The 18,235-nt window shown below is 51.7% G+C and overlaps 2 long non-coding RNA genes and 1 other non-coding gene across 4 annotated transcripts; 2 read left to right on the top strand and 1 right to left on the bottom strand.

Annotated features, from left to right (window-relative positions):
• The first annotated feature begins 8,970 nt into the window (after positions 1-8,970).
• On the top strand, positions 8,971-12,210 carry LOC141576609 (uncharacterized). Of its 2 annotated transcripts, XR_012505021.1 has the most exons (3): positions 8,971-9,156; positions 11,707-11,864; positions 12,003-12,210. It is a non-coding gene; the product is annotated as an uncharacterized LOC141576609 (long non-coding RNA). The 2 variants fall into 2 exon arrangements; XR_012505020.1 differs by having other exon boundaries at positions 8,971-11,864.
• On the top strand, positions 10,557-10,665 carry LOC141576611 (U6 spliceosomal RNA). The gene has a single exon (XR_012505023.1). It is a non-coding gene; the product is annotated as a U6 spliceosomal RNA (small nuclear RNA).
• Positions 12,211-14,574: 2,364 nt separating the features above from the next.
• LOC141576610 (uncharacterized) lies at positions 14,575-17,721 on the bottom strand. Its single transcript, XR_012505022.1, has 2 exons — positions 16,662-17,721; positions 14,575-16,371 (listed from the first exon to the last, which is right to left on the bottom strand). It is a non-coding gene; the product is annotated as an uncharacterized LOC141576610 (long non-coding RNA).
• Between the last annotated feature and the right edge of the window lie 514 nt (positions 17,722-18,235).

Genomic DNA, 18,235 nt, shown 5'->3' with positions numbered 1-18,235 from the left:
TTAATGGATGATCTGGCTTCCCATGACCGTCCATTGTTTTACCCTAAGGAAATATCTGCCATCTGTTGCGCCCTCACGGTCAATCTCAGGATTGCCCCTCACACAATTTCTTGAGCATCATACATGTTATAGGTCATCGACTGTGTAAAACATGAAAACAAAGCAGGCGTGTGCATTTTTAAGCAAGTAAGTGTGAATGTAAGATTTTACGCTCATGGAAATGCTGGTGCAGCTTGGTTTCTAGTTGCTGGTTCTCCAGCAGCTTGTTTCCCAGCAGACGCGTAGGACACTAGAGAACCCACTCACTCAGAAAGAACCGATGGGACGGGTAAGGTTTTTCGGCTCAGAGGGTGAAAGCTTTTAAACTCTGTGTGGAAAAAAGACGTTTCAGGTGTATATTTCTCCTTAAGAAGGCTGCGAATTAGAGTTTCGACGAGGGAGACCACGCAGCAGTGTGTACGTTTAAAAAGGCCTCCGCGTGCCCCTCCCCACCCTTTTTTGTTTGTTTGTTTCTTCCATTCGGTTTCAGGTTCTACCTGATTCAGCCCCCTGGCCTCAGTCTCTGGCCACTGTGGGCTATGCAGACAGACGTTTCTGACGTTGTCGAGATGGACAAGATAAGGAGGGTTCCCCCCAGAGAACTGGGCCGCTGCTTCTATGAGATCAAAAAGCTGACCTACTCATCCAGTTCTATGTTTAGAAATTTGCTCCTTTCTGGGAAAGCGTAGAGCTCTGCGGTAGAGTGCGTGCTCAGCATGCACAAGGCCTTGGGCTCAGTCCCCAGTACCACCACTGAAAACGTATAATAAATCTAAATAATTAATTGAAACGTAGATAAAGACACCTAATGACCCGTCCCCCCTCCAAAAAGATAAAAACTTCTTGTTAAAAAATTTTTTTTTATTTTATTTTTTTATTTTTTTAGTTAAAAAGGCAGGAGGAGGACGAGGACGAGGACGAGGACGAGGAGGACGAGGATGAGGAGGAGAAATTAGCTTCTTTCCAACAAGGAGATTTCCAGGTCAAATGGAGAGCCAAATATTTCTATGTTCTAAAACTTCAGCTTTCCACGTATCCTGGCGTCAAAACGTCGGCACGGGTAAAGATTGTTCATCATTCTGTGACTATGCACTTCCTGCATTTTGGAGTGTTCATCTGTCCTTTCTCTTAGGAATAGATGATCATCAGAAATAGCAGTTCTGTTGATTAAACCCCCTTTTAACATATCGTTGTTTCCTGGTCACTAAAGTTACCTAATAATCACTTCACAGTCTATGGAAGTCAAATCATTGTGCTGTACACCCGAAACTGATAGAGGGCTGTATGTCAAACCTATGTCAATAAAACTGAAAAAAGAAAAGAAGAAGAAGAAAAGAAAAGTCTGCTTGCTCGGGGCATCCGGTAAAGGCCCTCTTTCTGAGCGCACAAGTCAACCTCGGGCCGATTCACCCTGTCCCTGAAGAAGGGCAAAAATCCTCCACTCTATCTCCCGTTAGGTCCCGGACACTAGCCAGAGTTCCTCCTCCCTCAACCCCCACCCCGTTCCTGCGTCACACTGTGTGGGCTCAGGCACACAACCTATCGCTTTCCTTTAGCGTGTGGAATGAATATCGCCCGAAGGGAATTTCCTTTGTTGTCGTTTAAATAAACTGACGTGTTAATAAGCGCTCTGGAGGGACACATTCCCTTTGACCTGATCAGCCATAGTGACATCCCATGACCCAGGAATGTACAATATCATGGATTGGAAAGGATCTTAGAATTCAGAAATCATGGTGACGTGGGTCTGATGACCTAGCTGGCTCCATACAAACCAAGAGATGAAGGTGCCCAACGTTTTCACTCGATGCTGCCTAAGTTCTTGACAGTCACTTTAAAAAAGGAAAAGGAAAATTTGCATGGCACGCTTAGTTTTGAGAATGCTATCTGACTGCATGGTGGAACGCAAGGAAAAGCCGTGACGCTCGCCCACGGTATCGAGAGAAACGCAGAACCGTGTTTCTGGTAGCTTTCTTCAACGCTGCGCAAAGGCGGGAGCGACCGCTACCTCACGCAGAGGAGGAGAGGACGGGTTTCTCGGCCCCGTCACGCAATGCCAGGCAGAAGAAGCCTTCTCCGATGAGACAGAAGCGTGTCAAAGCGCATCCCTGCGTCGAAGGCTTCGGTTTCCCGGGGAAGGGGGTCGAGCCGAGGGACCCAGGCCCCCACGTCAGTCAGTCTTTCACTGGATTCACTGGCCTCGCTGTTACTCCTCAGCGATGGCCCCTCAGATTGCTCTCGTGTGTCTTTACCTTCTGGCTTTAGGAAGGACTTTAAACTTCGGCTGAGGGGCGGGACACCCAGAAGGGTTCTTTCAGTTCACCCCATCTTAGGTATTGCCATATCCAACACGTTGGTTTTCATCCCATCGTGGACCTACCTACCGGAGAGTTTCGCGGCTTAAAAGTCCCCTGTGCTCCACCTATTCATCAACAACCCCCCGCCACAACACACACACACCCGCACACACACACACCCACACAGACAACCTTCACCACCACCACCCCCGACCCCACTCATCTTTTCACCCTCTCTGGGGCTTTTGCCCTTTTGAGAATGAATGTCATCCAGAGCCGGTACCCTACAGGATGCCACCTTTTCAGATTGGCTTCTTTCAGGGAGTCAGGGGCACGCAGAAACGGCCCCGCCTGTCTCCCACAGGTCTCTCGGCTCCACGGGTCCCTGGTTTCCTTTTTAGAGCCAAATCACATGCTGTGGCACGGACCTAGCCCGGGCTACGTGTCCCTTCACCTCTTGAAGGACGCGTCTGTCCCGGTCGCCTCCACGGTTCCGGCAGTGATGAAGCAAGCCCCTCCACACCCCCACCCCCACCCCGCCCACCGTCCAGGTCCGTCCGCGTTCAGGTTTCCGCGTGGACGGAGCCCCGAGGGCTAGGCCTCAGGGTGAGAGTGGTATGGCGGGTGGCAGGTGGCGCACTGAAGGGTCCCAAATCCGGAGGATGCCGGCAAGGAAGGTCGCCAGGTCAAAACCTTCCTTCCCTCCCTCCGTCTCCTTAGGGTGGATGGCTGGGCCCGTGAATTCAGAGAGGACACGAGACACATGCTGTGAGCCGAGATTTCCAAGCCAGGAGACCTGGTGGAGGGTAAAGAAACGAGTTGATTGGGGGGGGGCGGGGGCGATGGGGGGGGGGCTCTTAGGACTGCAGCCCAGGAGACACAGATGCAAGAAAGAAGCACTGGAAGTGTGTGTCATCAGACTACCCCACGGGGCAAGTGGAGAAGGGGAAACGAAAGAAAACACACCACAAGAGCAAGGCGGGAACTTTGAAACGACCAGGCTGCGGCTAGCAGCTGCTGGCAGATTTGTTTTTGAAACCGGTTGGTGGTGCCCTTGAGCTTGATACAGTTCTGACCACTCATGCCCCCCCTCCCCCCATTGATGCCGGTGTCGGGACCCAGGGGAGGCCACCCCAAACATGTATGTGCCTCCGTGGCACACGGATGGGTTAGAAATGAGAGTGACCGAAGAAGCCGAGGGGCCAGCAGACGCAAGAGGGACCCTCAGACTCTTCTTTCTGTCTCCCTGAAAGCGGGAAATCGATCACTTCCGTGGAGGGTGCCCTCCCTGCATCTGGACTTAGGAAAACACCCTGATCACCCACTGAGAGCCTTCAGGCCCCGGAAGCCTAGAGAAACCAACCAACCTCGTGACTTCTTTCAGGGGCTTCCCCCCCTCCCCAAAACCCAAACTCCGTCTCGATTCTTCACGGACGGGTCACCCAAAACCAAAGGCTCTCAGCCCGGCCCATTTCGCACAAAGGGCTGATTTCTTGTCCTAAAACGGAGAAAAGCTGCCTGCTTCGGGGACACATGAGTGCTTGAATGAAAGACAGTAGGTTCCCTGTCGCTCCTGCTCAACCATCCGTCTGGGGTCCATTTTTGGATCAGTCAAGCCCAGAGAACTCAAGATGTGTAGAGGGAGGGGACAACGTCCCCCTCCCTGAAACAGGACTATGTCTGCAACAAAGTTCCTCCCACTGGCCGTCCAGCTCCATTTTGGATGACTGAATCCTGGTTCACCTCATTTGGGTGTTTTGTTTTTGTTTCTGTTTTTGTTTTTGATTAATAGACTTTATTTCCTAGAGCAGTTTCAGGCTCACAGCAGAATTGAGCAGAAAATACAGAGAGTTCTCACATAGCCCTCCCCACCCACACATATATCCTCCACTCCCCTCAACATCTCTCATCGGTGTGGCCTATTTGGTAAAACTGATGATCCGACATGGACACGTTATTATCCATCAAAGTCCATAGTTTACAGGACGGTTCACTCTTGAGGTTGTACGTTCTATGGGTTTTGACAAATGTACAATGACATGTAGCCACCACTATGGTATCCTACAGAATAATTTCATCGCCTTAAAAATCCCTCACGCTGCATCTGTTCATTCCTCCTTCCCTCCCTCTCCCCAAACCCCTGGATACCATGATCTTTTGATTGTTTCTAGAGCTTTGCCTTTTCCAGGATGTCATTTGGTTGGAATTGTACAGTTGGTAACAATTTTCAGACCGGTTTCTTTGATTTAGTAAGATGTCTTTTAAGTTTCTTCCATGTCTTTCACGGCTTGATAGCTAATTTCCTTGTCTTTCGTTCTTTTTTATTTATTTATTTTTTTAAAATGTTTTTACTGCACATATATTTTTAATTTACATATATGTACTGTTCATTGTTTCCAGGAAGGTTTAGAGCTTTAGCTTTTTAAACTTACATACTTATCAAAGGAATAAAGCCAACCACAAAAGAAGAATGAATTCAAAAAGATACACACACCCTGCTATTAACAGCAACATCATTTATGATTGCCAAGATACGGAAGCATCCTAAGTGCACATCAATATTTGAATAGATAAAGAAGAGGGGACACACACACACACACACACACACACACACACACACACATACACACACGTAATGGAATACAATTCACCCATGAGAAAGAAGGATATTTTGCCATTTGTGGCCCTTCCTTTCCTTTTTTTTTTTCCCCCTCCACTTTAAAAACCAGAATTTTATAACTGGGATAAACACTTCCATTGAGTCAAAAACAGTAAAATGCCAAAAAATAAACTTAATCGAGGAGGTTATCTATACTCCAGAATCTGAAATGACACAAAGAAATGGAAAGATGCCTTGTGCTCTTGCATTGGAAGAATCAATACTATCAACATGGCCACACTATCCAAAGCAATCCGCAGGTTCCATGCAACCCCTGTCAAAATACTCACGACATTCCTCACAGAACTAGAACAAACAATTTCAAAATTTTTAAGGAACAACGGAAGACCCTAAACAGGCAAAGCAATCTTTCGAAGGTCTCCTCTCCCTCCCTCCCTCCCTCTCTCTCTCTCTCTCTTTCTCTCTCTCTCTCTCTCTCTCTCTCTCTCTCTCTCTCTCTCTCTCCCCCCCCTCTCTCCCCCTCTCTCTCTCTCCCTCTCTCCCCCCCTCCCTTTCTCTGTCATCTTTTTGGTCTCTTTCCTTAGGATTTGATGACTTGAGACCATCCTTTATCATTCCTTGTAAAGCCGGCTTGATGGTGCTGAAATCTTGTAGCTTTTGTTTATCTGTGAAGCTTTTGATTTCTCCCTCAAATCTGAACGAGAGCCTTGCTGAATAGAGTATTCTTACCTGTCAGTTTTCCCCTTTCATCACTTTAAGTATGTTGTGCCACCCACTTCTGGCCTGTAGAGTTTCTGCTGAAAAATCAGCTGATAACCTTACGGGAGTTCCCTTGTATGTTATTTGTTGCTTTTCTCTCGTTCATTTTAATATTTTCTCCTTATCCTTAATTTTGGTCAATTTGATGACGATGTGCCTCGGTGTGTTCCCGTATGGTACTCTCTGCACTTCCACCTCATTTGGTTATTTAAAGGATCTTCAGTCTGTTCAATTCATAGGAGAGAACTTCCACGTGTATTTCTTCTCAGTTTTATGAAACAAAGAAGGACCCAGGAAACTGGCAAAACATAAATGCTTTTCTATTGGGTTGAGCAAAGACAGGCCCTGGCCGGGGACGGGGGGGGGGGTGCTGGAGGGTCGGGGGGGCGGTGTAGAGAAGGATATAGATCATTGTTAGAGTGCCTGCTTAGCATGCATGATGCCCTGGGTTCAATCCCCAGAACCACCATTAAAATAAATAAATAACCTAATCAAACCCATCCCCCTCCTCCCCCCCCCCCAAAAAAAAGAAGGAGAAAAGAGTGAGAGACAGAGACAGAGACAGACCATCGGGAAAAGTAGCTGCACTAATACTTCCAAGAAACAGGACAACATAAAGATAATGGAAGAAATGCTGGATAGTGAACAGCCACGGGTGGTTGGCACAGACCCATAGCTTCTGGACTCGCTAAAAAAAAAAAAAAAAAAAAAAAAAAAAAGAATATGAGAATCATATGGATCAGGAGATTGGGTCTGAATTTTGTGCCGTTTGACTTGTGCCAGTTACAAAGGTCATGCATAAGGAAGATGACTGGCTACTTTATTGTCTGAAATGAGACACTTGAAAGTGAAAGGAGGTGCTATACAATCGTGCCTGGACTGGGATTTTTCTAAGGGAGCCCAAATCCTTTACAATATATATCATGTTTTCAAAAATGAATATCATTCCTGGACAAGATTTAAGCAATTTTTTTCTGTGTTATCAGTAAACATTTTTAAAAAATCAGTAAGAAAGGAAGAGGGAGAGAGAAAGAGAGAGAACAGGAGTAACTATACGCGCGCGCGCGTGCGTGCATGCATGTGTGTGTGTGTGTGTGTGTGTGTGTGTGTGTGCGCGCGTGTGCGCGCACGTGTGTTGAGGTGGGGGCCTAAAAGAGGGTGAGGATTCTTTTCATCGAGGTCTGTTTGTACAGAATTCTCTCCTTCTCCGCTTTACACTGTGAAGGAAAAGCCCAGCTGGGCTAACAAGCTAAGTCGCAAATCTAAGTGTAACAAGTGTCGGATTACTGATCTGAGTTCTGCTGGGCTAACTCGTAAATCTAAATTAATAAGTGCCGGTTTGCTGATTCCCTGTTCATATTTTGCTAGCCAGCTGGATTTTCAAAGAGACATATCTGGCCTTGAAATGTTGGTTTGCTGCCTCACTGCCTCTACTTTCGTGATAATGATGTTGCTAAAGCTATTGCGTGCCTATTGGCCGAATACCCCAAGCTGGTACTTAACCCTATAAAACCTCATGTGCACGTCTTGGAGGTGCTCAAGGCTTAGGAGCAGAAGCCCCTCTGAGCCCGCCGGCGTAATAAATCTGAGTACTCCAACCCTCCGAGTGGTGCTTGTTTCTTGGCTGGCCTGTCATTTCCATAACAGCACCGTTGACAATAAGAACGTCACTCTCGTTCCGGCATAAAGAAGACATCTGGGGAGGGTGGGGTGGGGGGGTGGGGTGTAGATCTATGTTATGTCCTGATTCCAGGAAGGAAAGGGGCAAGAGTCGGCGTGCCCTTCTTTCTGGGGTATCTGTCTGTTCGCTTTTGGTGTTCGGCTGGTTTGGTTATTTCAGCTTTCTGTTTGGTTCCTTTCACAGATCCAGTGGCTCAAAACAGCATTCTGATTTTCTTTTCTCCTGGGGTTTGGTTTTTGATAGGTAGAGGGACAGGGCCCACGCAGGGGTGGGGGTGGGGGGTCACTGTGCCGGAGAAAGGGAGGCGGCTGTGGTGAAATCATCGAGCAGAGGGGATTTCTACGAGAGGGACTCTCCGAAGTGAATGGGGTCCAAGGAGATCAGCAGGGTTTCTGTGTGCTCGTTTGGTTTTGTTCGTGCGTGTGTTTGTTTTTTCTGGACGAGGCCAAAGAACTCTTCAGGTGGAGGTGTGTGTCCAAAGGGTCTGACAGGATGGGAGGATGCGGGGCGAGTCAGTCCATGTGCCCAGAAAGAGAGAGAATCTGTCATAGCTGAGACTCAGGCCTTTTTCAGACCTAGGCCCAGAGAGCAGTTCGGCTCCGAGCATTCACGGAGAAGTTCGCCGCCACCTCAGTCCTGTCCCCCACCCCCGCCCTCCCCCACGCCTCAGCCCCCAGTGAAGGAGGAATCATGAAGTGGCCGCACTTAGGCTAAGCCAATTTTTGGCTTTATGCTTACTGCTTGCTTTTAGAACGATCAGCAAACTCGACTGACCAGACACCGCTCCCAGCTCCAGGCCCACTGTTAAAAACAGCTAAAGTTGTCGATTCTAACTGTTTGATTTGACCTTCCTCTGATCGTTCAACTTGACAATCATGTTTGGCGTCTGAGTCTTTCCCCAGGAAGGGAGTCACGGGAGGATAAGCTCAGGAGAACGACCAGCCCCCTCCCACCCCCCACCCCCCACCCCGAGTTCCTCCGTGGCGCTGGTGCCACCGGGTGAGTCTGACCAGATAAAGAAGGTCACGGGCTGATGACCTACTAGACCACCAGGAGGTCCCATGTTACCAGACACTCATCCAGATTTAGGAGGAAGTTTCATCAGAGACCCTTGTTGATCATGAGCACCTTTTGTGCTCCCGCCTGTTGTGATTCCCTTTCATGCTCCAACCTGTTCGTCCACAGAAGCATGAAACCCCAACCCCAAGACGGGTTCACAGTTTGGAGGGCACTAGCCTGCTGTGAGTCCCCTTTGCCCAGCAAAGCAATCAAGCTGCCTCTTTTCTTCTAAACTCTAAGACCCTGTCTCTGGGTTATTTGGCTCGTCAGGGACGGGGTGGGGGAGGGCGATCTTTCGGCAACACCCGCAGAAGTTTCCCTGAGTGGCAGGAACCAGCGTGGCCCTCAGGCCTCAGCCCCGCAGGCAGGCAGGCAGGCAGGCAGGCAGAGTTGGAGCGACCGTTGGTCCCGCCCCCGCCCGCGCACCACCCCCCCCCGCCCCCGCCGCTGCTTCCGCCGCCGCCCCCGCCGCCGCTTCTGCCGCCGCCGCCGCCGCCGCCGTCGCCGCCGCCGCCGCCGCCGCCGCCGCCGCCGCCGCCGCCGCCGCCGCCGCCGCCGCCGCCGCCTCCCAGGCCTTCTCCACCGATCGGTCCCAAATCGACTGACTGTCTCCTGGAAGCGGGGGCGGGGACGTCAGGAGGATCCATTCGGCAGGGCCTCGTTCAATCGCTTCATTCAAATGCAGAAAGCTCTGTGCTCAGGTCAGAGCCTTTGACTTGGCCTCCGGCTCCTCTCTGTTGAACGGCTTTTGTTCTTTGGTTTCAATTTCCCCACCCTTAGGCCACCCCGTCCCAACTGCACGGAGGGAGGCGGGAGGGAGGGGGAGAATCTCGCCTGGTCTCAGGCCAAAGGAGTCCCCTCCTTTTCCTAATCTGGGTAAACCCCACTACACCGTTTGAGAATCATGGAAGGGCATGGAAGCAGACCTCTGACTTGATAGATTCCTCTGGGATGGGAGACTTTAAAAAAACAAAATTCTTTTTCCCCTGCTTCCAGGGAGGCAGAAAGGAGGGCCAGAGTGTTCCTCTTGCCTCGGGCAGTTCTTTGTTTGTTTCTTTCTTTCTTTTGTTAAATCATTTTTTTTTCCTTTTTTTCTTCCAGTTTTATTGAGACAGAGTTGACATACAGCAGTGTATACTTTTGGGGGGGGGGCGGGGAGAGGAATTCGATTTTATGTATTTATTTTTGACCGGAGGTACTGGGGATTAAACCCAGGACCTTGTGCTTGCTTGCTAAGCACACACTCTACCACTGACCTATACCCTCCCCCTTGGCCAGTTGTGAAGTCCCTTTCATTCAGCATAGTCCATCGGGCACATTTTGGGGCAGCCTACTCTGGACCCCAACATTTCCCTATTCTGTAACTTCCCTGGAAGTTTTACACATTAAAAGCTGGGCTGTTGACTGTGCGTGTGCGTCCATGCGTGCGTGGGTGCGTGCGTGCGTCTGAGCGTGCATGCGTGCGTGTGGTGTGGGGGCAGGAGGGAGGGAATAGTTTCCTAGAGGGCCTGCGTTTCATGGACCCAGTTTCTTAGTTCTGAGAACAGGTCTGTTCAAGGAAACAGTTGTAGTATCTCGTCTCAGGAGGCGGTGGTGTCGATGGGCTTCTGAAGCTAGGCCTAGGGAGCAAGCAGTCAGGTATCGCCTAAGAGGCACTTGTGTGGAAAACCAAAGTACAGCACAAAGGTTAATCATTGGAGCAGATGAGAAACCAGATTCAGGGCCGGGAGTAGGGGGTCAGTCTGGTAGGAGATTTCCACACATCGGGGTCATCGAAACGGCTCGAGCAGTATGAAATGCCTCTGATGATGTCCTGGGGTGTTCGGCTCAACTCTCTGAGCGGCTCCTCCAAAAACAGGCCCTAGGATGGTTTCCACAGGAGCTGTTGTGGCCATTTCTCTGACGTTTACCTCCCGTTGCCCAGCTTCAGTCTGCAGGGCTTCAGGAGACGGAGCATTTTAGTACTCAATGATGCCAAGACAAAAGGGTGAGAGAAAATGGGAAACGTTCGTGGAGATGGTCCTAGGCAGATAGTGGAGGCAACTAGAAGACTTTCAGTCTCCGGGCCGGCTTTCAGGTTGAGACAAAAACCCTAAGGCAAGCGCTTGCTGCCACAGCACATCGACTAACACGGGAACCATCCAGAGAAGATCAGCACGGCCCCTGAACGTGGACGACACACACACATACGTGAAGCGTTCCGTAGCTTTAGTGATGTCAGTCACCCAGAGAAAGACAGATATCCTATGCCATCACTTCTAGATGGGATCTGAAAGTAAGTCAAGACACCCATCCATACATAAATAACTCCATTTTAAAAAGACTCCAAGGAACCTATTTACAAACCAGAAACAGACTGGACTCGCAGACATGGAAAAGAAACCGATGGTTAACACAGGGGACAGGGTAGGGTGGAGGAACGGGGGAGGGCAGAGGGATAAATCAGGAGTTTGGGATTAGCAGATATAAACCACCCTATACAAACTAGGTACACAAGTAGGTCCTACTGTCTAGCACAGGGAACTATGTTCAATAGCTTGTAATAACCTATCCTGAAAAAGTATACGTGTGTGTGTGTGTGTGTGTGTGTGTGTGTGTGTGTGTGTGTGTGTGTGAATAAGTGAATCACTATGCCGTACGTCATAAATGAACACAACATTGTAAGTCAACTATACTTCCATTGACAGAGAGTTCCTACAATAAACAGGCAGGCAGGCAGGCAGGCAGGCAGGCAGGCAGGCAGGCAGACAGACACAGACACAGACACAGACACAGACACAGACACACACACACACACACACACACACACACACACACACACACACACACACACACGCCCCACAGACACAGGGGAACCCTAAGGAAAACGAGTAGCACTAGTATCTCTTATCCATGCATGTCTATCCCAGTTTAATGGAAACCTAAGTTTTTGCCTCCAAGTCAATGATGCTAATAACTCTGCTGCCAAGAATAGAAAAATCCTCACGGAGGATTTCTGAATCCCAGAAGGGTCAGGGAGGGAGAAAAAGAGAAAGGGTTCCATTCTGCTGACAGAGGTATGATAGTTACCATGTGGGTGTCCGCCTCTAAAAGGAAAGGAAGGGGAAAAAACAAAAGTTTATTTTCCCTTGTATCTGAAAAGAAAAAAATTTAAAACTCAATCCTCTTGGAGACAAGAAGTCGTACACACCTCATGTCACTGATTCTCCTCCTCCACCTCCTCCTCCTCCTTCCTCTACTTCTTCTTCTAGTCTATACCTCCCATGGATTCTGACGACCTTGCCTGATGATGGCGGGTGATGGGGGCAGAGATCGATCCTTCTGAGAAGTAAGTTGGCAAGCGCTTTAGTGAAGCCTCGTAGGATTTACCCAGTGAAGCGAGTGCCTTCGTCCCTGGAGGCTGCGGAAAGTATGTCCCCAAGTCACATACGCATGTGTTTGTCTTTTGTTGTCGTTGTTGTTGTTGTTGGTGGTGGTGGTGGTGGTGGTGGTGGTGTGTGTGTGTTTGTTTGTTTGTTTATTTGTTTGTTTGTTTGTTTGTTTGTAGCAGTGTCCTGGCCATGCTGAGGGCATCAGGCTTGCAGCGGGGGAAGGAAGGCTTCAACCCCTTTGGAAGTCATACCTACCATCCCAAGAACGTCTGGATGACCCCTACTATGTGGCAGTTGAATGGGGGCCAGTTACTGGGGTTCAGCGGGTCCAGAGAGAGGAGGTCTGAGGCCTCTGGGGACAAAAAGTTTGTACGTATGTATGTATGTATGTATGGCCAGTTGACTGTTTTTGCGGTCCTATAGGAATCTTCCTGCCCCTGTCTATTGAACAATGGGAGTCATCTTCCAAGTGCCCTGACACCAGACACCACGGTGGGTGAAGGAATGCGGGTGGGGTGGGGTGGGGGTGGGTGGGGGAGGTCATCCAGGGAGCTGGGAGAAACCGAGCACGTCCGTGGGTCGGTGGGTCGGCCTGTCGGATGGTCGCCATGCTGGGTTTCCCCTAACCCAGGCCATTTGCCGAATGGACAGAACAGACTGGGGCCACGTGTGCCACCCACCCTCTTTCCGGAGGCTGTGGTCCACTGTGTTTGCATGAAAGTCAGTGAAGGAGGCATCTCCTCGGGACTCGGTTCCGTCCCTTTCACGAGAGCCTCCACTTTGGATGACAGCCAGCCAGCCAGCCAGCCCTCGATGCCAGGGCAGTAGACGACTGCCAGGAATATCCCATCCTTTCTGGAACCCTGAGTGTACCCACCTGTACAGACACAAGGCTGAAGAATACATGACGTTCCTTCCTAGTTGACAGCACTCCCCATGTCACTGAAACAGTGTCCAGTACGCTGACGTCATCTCCTCCCTCTCCCACACCCCCGCACGCGCACAAACACGCGCGCGCGCGCGCGCACACACACACACACACACACACTCTGTCTGTCTGTCTGTCTGTCTGTCTTTCTGTCTGTCTGTCTGTCTTCTAAGGATGGAGAAGAGTTTGCTGAGCTATTTCGGGTGCCCTCTCATCCTAGTTCCTATCTCCAAGTTGGTTCAAAGTCCAAAAGGCGGTCAAGCACTTAATCAGATAGGTCCCTCGTAAAGAATGTCTCCCACATCACGACGACAGGCTTCTTAGGCCAGCCGAGAAGCTCCTTCAGTTCTGCGCCCATCTTGGCTCTAAGTTGATATCAGTCTGTTACGGAAATGACAGGCCAGCCAAGAAACAAGCACCACTCTGAGGGTTGGAGTACTCAGATTTATTACGCCGGCGGGCTCAGAGGGGCTTCTGCTCCGAAGCTCTGAGCACCTCCAAGACGTGCACATGAGGTTTCATAGGGTTAATTACAAATATGGGTCTATTCGCCAATAAGACTCAAACAACAAAAAGCAAAGGATCAGTACACTGGAGCTTATCAATTTGGAACAGATCACGTTACTGACACTTGTTGAGCTTGGATTTACGAGTTAGCTTGTTAGCCCAGTAAACTGACACTAAACTTCAGATTTACGAGCTAGCCCAGCAGAACTTAGATCAGTAAACGGACACTTATCACACTTAGATTTGTGACTTTAGCTTGTTAGCCCAGCTGGGCTTTTCCTTTACAAGTCCTCCAGGATCCAAGAAAGCCACGTTGGAAAACAAGTGGTGATTCTGATGGGACAGGAGATCAGTCATTTGGGGGCGAAGGGTGGGGTAGGGAGACATACCAGCCTGTCTGTCTGTTTTCACCCAGTGTGGGAGCCGTCCCAAAGAGATAACTCGAGAAGAGAGAAACAGGGAGTTGACAAAGAACACGTGCAGTGGCGTGCCCTCCCCCCCCACCCCAGGAGAAGGCCAAGCCAGAAGTCCCTCCGGATGGCGGGCTCCGGACTCCAGCTTCCAGGGGAAGCGATTTTTTTTTTCCTCCCCATTTCAGGCCCGGAAGAAGAGGGAGAGGCAGAGTGTCCTTCTCGGGCATCCGCTGTTTCTGAAGCACGCTTGTTGCCAAAAGATCGGCCCCCGTCCCCGACGAGCCCAAGAATCCAGAGACAAGGTCTTGGAGCTTAGAAGCAAAGAGGCCATTTTATCACTCTGCCGGGCAAAGGGGATTCACAGCAGGCTAGCGTCTTCAAAACTGTGTACCCACCTTGGGGATGGAGTGGGTGGGGTGGTTCTAGAGCCATAGCTCAAACAATCGGGCATCGATCACCATCCACAGAATCGTTTTCTCATCAGAAGACTCAGAATGGTGTCACGATGCCTCCAGGTGACCCATTCTATAGAGGCTGGTGGTTAGATCTCGTTATCTCATAAGCACTCAAGGTGTGGCCTTCTTGGTCACTCAGGCTATTTTGTCAGGTCATTAGTCCCGTGACCGACCTTCTCCTCGGAGAAAGACTCAGAGACCCAGCATGATGATGACTTTCAATGAGTGAAATACAGTAGAAACAGTAAGATCGATAGCTTCCAGTTTCAACAACAGGCCTGGAACCGTGAGCAGCAACCAGTCAGTCAGGACAGTTGACCGTTTTCAGGGCGAGCATAAGAAACCGAATGACACCCCCCCCAGCAAATGAATGAGTGAATGAATGAATGAATGACCTAATGATCCTCCCCTCCCCCCCCCCGCCAAAAAAAGAAGAAGCAATCCGTTAGCCTAATTCCGGCCATTTTATTCATCCTCCTTCACCCTGAAGCCCCAGTCACCCACGTGCCACAGTGGTCTGTTTTCTGGTTTCCTCCACCACCCCACCCCCCACCAACCACCACCCCGCCAACATCCCCCCATGCCCAACCACAGCCCCAAGTGTGGGACTGGACGGGGGTGCAGGGGGCTGAGGGGGCGGCAATGGCGGCTTGAGGTGAGGGTGGGGAGTGTTCCGCCCAGATCGTATAGGAAGCTCAAACACAGCTGCAGTACGAGACAAGATGGTAGATTTCTGTGAGTCCTCCCTCCTCTTAAAATCCGTCCTAAGGAGGAGACAGACAGAAAGAGAAACATCACCCTCACTCCCAACGCCTCCTGCGCCCTCGATGCGCCCCAAAACAACAAGAAAAACAAAAACAAACACGACCACAAATAAGTCGCTATCCCTGGGGAAGAAGGATTCGATGGCATGGGGATATCATTCTAAAATTCATTCCCTCTTCATCACATTTCATGGAAACCGATTGCAATCTATGAGGCCCTGTGAAGGTAGGGGTTGGGGGGGTAGGGAGGAGGGAGGGAAGTGAAGGGGGAGAGAGAGAGAGAGAGAGAGAGAGAGAGAGAGAGAGAGAGAGAGAGAGAGCGAGCAGAGGAGAGGAGGGATAAAAGGGGAGAGGACAGGAAAGGAGAGGAGGGAAAAGAGGGGAGGGGAGGGGAAATGAGAAGAGGCGAGGGGAGAGGAGAAGAGGGAGAGGAGAGGAGTGGAGGGGAGAAGAGAGGAGTGGAGGGGTGAGGGGGAAGTGGGGAGAACAGGGAAGAGGAGAGGAGGGGAGAGGAGAGGAAAGAGAGACAAGGGAGACAGACAGACACGCATGCGCGCGCGCGCGCGCGCACACACACAGAATAGCGAAATGGAGAGAGAGGCAGAGAGAGAGAGAGAGAGAGAGAGAGAGAGAGAGAGAGAGAGAGAGAGAGAGAGAGAGGCAGAGAGAGAGAGAGAGAGAGAGAGAGACAGACAGACAGACAGACAGACAGACAGACAGACATGGATCTAGGTCAGGGATACTACACATGGGTATTCTTCTGAGTGATTTTATGTGTTTTCTCAATCGCCACCTCTATGGAGATAAAAATCGCTCCCATAAGATGAAGGGAGTCCTTCTGCCACCGCCCGCGGCCCCGCCCACCAGCACCGCTTGTGTTTGTCAGGGATTCCAAGCCAAAGCACGTGGAGGAGCGGGAGAGCTTCCTGGCAGCCCAAGGAGGAGGAAAGTCCGGCAGCATGAGAGAGGTGGTTGGCACGGGGAAGCTGGAGGCCGGCTGAAGAGAAGATGGGTGAGGGGGCAGGGAGGAGGGTTTCCCAAGTTGGAGAGCCAAGACGAGGGAGGGGAGCTGTCGGTGGCTGCGTTCTGACCCCGACCCCAACCCTGACTGGAGCGGATCCCTGAAAGGAGGCGGTTCGGGCTCTCTGGCCGAGAACGCCCCTCTCTTCCTCTTTGTGCAGAAACACCTTCCGCGGACAGAGAAAGTCCATCCCGAGACCCTCGTCGGAAGAGTCCTTTCCAGACCCATCACGATCCTCCTGGGCCAAGGGGTCCAGGGGATGGGGCGGGGCCTCCATTCGATCCGTCTTCCGTCCGTCCGTCCATCCACAAGATCTTGAACATCCATGTAGGATTCTGGATGGTAGCAGTTTTCCAGGATCCTCGAAATCCTTGTAAGTCCTCTCCTGGCAGATTCGACCCCTAGGTCGTACCGCGCAGCACAGGGCACTAGATTCAGTCCCTCGGGACGAGGGTTCCTGAAAAAGACCAGGAAAAAGAAGAACAGAATCACTATGGTGTGCACCAGCCAGAAACCAGCACCACCTTGTCACTCTAACAGACTTGCAAAAGGCGGGGTAGGGAGAGAAAGTCATAGGATGGCTACCGTCCCTCCCACCCCCACCCCACACGCCAAGCCCCAGACCATCATCATCCCTGCTCCCCCTCCCCTCCCCTTTCCTCTCCCTTCCCCCTCCCCCTCCCCCTCCCCTCCATCGACGCCCGCCTCCCGCTTGTACCCCACTCCTCTGAACCCAGCACCACCCACCCCAGCCTGGACGGGCTCGGCTCAGATCGGCTCAGCTCGGCTCGGCTCGGCCCGGCCCAGCCCGGCCCGGCCCGGCCGTCCGGTCGACTTCTTCGCAGGGTCTAAAATAGCGCCCGGCCGACAGGAAGGTGGCACATGGCACATGGCAGGGGAGCGAGCGGGACGGTTCGGGATCTCTGGGTGGCAGGGACACGCGGCCGGACAACCAGGAGCACGACGGCCTGGCGTGCGTTTCTCCGCTCGTGGGGGCCTCGACCAGAGACCGTGGTACGGGGAACGGGGACACACACACACCACACACACACACACACACACACACACACAACACACACACACCACACCCACCACACACACCACACAGGCACAGACACACACACAGACACACACACACACACACACACACACACACACACACACACACACACACACACACACACACACCCCTTCACCCCCACCCCCAAACCTCTGACAGCTTTCGTTTGTTTTCGGCCGACCGTCCCTCGATGAGGTACGAGTGCCTTGGCTGGGGCTGGGGGGGGGGGGTGGAGTTCCTCCCTCCACAACGACCCCACACAGGCTCTGTTCTGGTCACCCGAGTCCTCTTCCAAGTCAGACCACAGGCCTCCATCACCCGGCGCGAGCACTCGGGGAAAACAGTCACCATCCTCATCGCTCCGCTCCACCTCTACACGTGAAGAACTGTTCCCAGCCCACGCCACTCCACCCCACCCCACGCCCCGATGCCACCCACCGCAGTGGAGAGAAACGAGACGAATCCACAGACGTGCATCAATCCGATGAAGAAAACGACGGCCCTATTCCAAGGAAGCATGGATATCTAGGTAGGAGATTCATCGAGTACTATGGAGGCGGTGGGAAAGGGGGGGGTTGCGGTGGGGAGGGTCTAGAGATCAGGCAGTACAGCCCATGCTTAGCATGCAAAAAATAAAGGTCCAGGGTTCAATCCCCAGCACCTACTCGTCAAAAATAACCCGAGAAGAAGCAAGACGGCGGAGTAGAAGGACGCTCGTAGCTCACCCTCTCCCACAAATACACCAAAACTCACATCGACGGACCCACTCGGCCAATCAGACCACCTGCGGAACTCCGACAGAACACCGCCCTCTTCGAAAGACAAAGACGCCCAAAATCTGGTAGGAGAAAAGGAGAAAGAAAGAGTCAAAAGCAAAACAGTGCGGGAGGGACCGGCAGAGGAGGAATAGGGCTCGTTCGCCAAACCTCCCCCTCTCCAACGGAGAGGCCGACGGGACGGTGGGGAGCCTCCGAGTCTCAGATCTGCCCCGGAGCGCCCCTTGACCGACCGACCCAAGTGAAATGGGCACAGAGGGTCACCCGCGACACCCCAGCCCGAGTCGCAGGCCGGCAGCCGGGGGCCGGGACAGGCCGCACGAGCCGGGCGGAGGACCGTGGCGGCGGCACCACGCGCCGTGGCCGGGAGGGGATACAGAGCAGAACAACCCGCCCCCCCAACTTTCTTTCCATTACGGGGAAAGAAAGGCAAAGCAACACGGCCGGTGTGCCCTGGGGGGAGGGGCGCCGTAGCCTCCATCTCC

The sequence above is a fragment of the Camelus bactrianus genome, unplaced genomic scaffold (genome assembly GCF_048773025.1).
Source record: "Camelus bactrianus isolate YW-2024 breed Bactrian camel unplaced genomic scaffold, ASM4877302v1 HiC_scaffold_142, whole genome shotgun sequence".
NCBI classification, from domain to species: Eukaryota; Metazoa; Chordata; class Mammalia; order Artiodactyla; family Camelidae; genus Camelus; species Camelus bactrianus.
The sequence above is the reverse complement of the archived record's forward strand: the minus strand, read 5'-3'. Positions and strand labels throughout refer to the sequence as shown.